Source organism: Meleagris gallopavo, unplaced genomic scaffold, assembly GCF_000146605.3.
Source record: "Meleagris gallopavo isolate NT-WF06-2002-E0010 breed Aviagen turkey brand Nicholas breeding stock unplaced genomic scaffold, Turkey_5.1 ChrUn_random_7180001959850, whole genome shotgun sequence".
Classification (NCBI taxonomy): Eukaryota; Metazoa; Chordata; class Aves; order Galliformes; family Phasianidae; genus Meleagris; species Meleagris gallopavo.
Window position 1 is genome coordinate 1 of NW_011219571.1, and position 358 is coordinate 358.

The 358-nt window shown below is 69.3% G+C and overlaps 1 pseudogene; it reads right to left on the reverse strand.

The window, feature by feature from the left end:
• Window positions 1-6: 6 nt before the first annotated feature.
• LOC109365202 lies at window positions 7-333 on the reverse strand (annotated as a pseudogene).
• Window positions 334-358: the final 25 nt, after the last annotated feature.

The window sequence follows — 358 nt, forward strand, 5'->3', positions numbered from 1 at the left end:
GGTTGGTGTGAGGGTGTGGGCGCAGGCCCTTAGCAGGGGTAGCGGGCTCTGCCGCCGTTGAAGCAGCCCAGGCCTCCGAAGCCGAAGCCGCCGGAGGAGATGGCCACTCCCTGGGCGTTGAGGGCGCTGCCCACGGCAGCTGATGAGGAGGATCCGACGGCGGTGTTCTGGGGGAAGGAGCTGAGGATGGGTCCCGGCAGGGGTGACCAGCACGGCGGGAGGCTGGATGACGACCTGGGAGTCCTGGCACTGCCTGACACAGGGCTCGTTGCAGCTGTTAGCCAGCGGGGTGGGTCCCCCACTGCAGGGGCGGCAGAGGTCGTAGCAGGACATGGCTGGTGGGGTGGAGGGTCCCTGG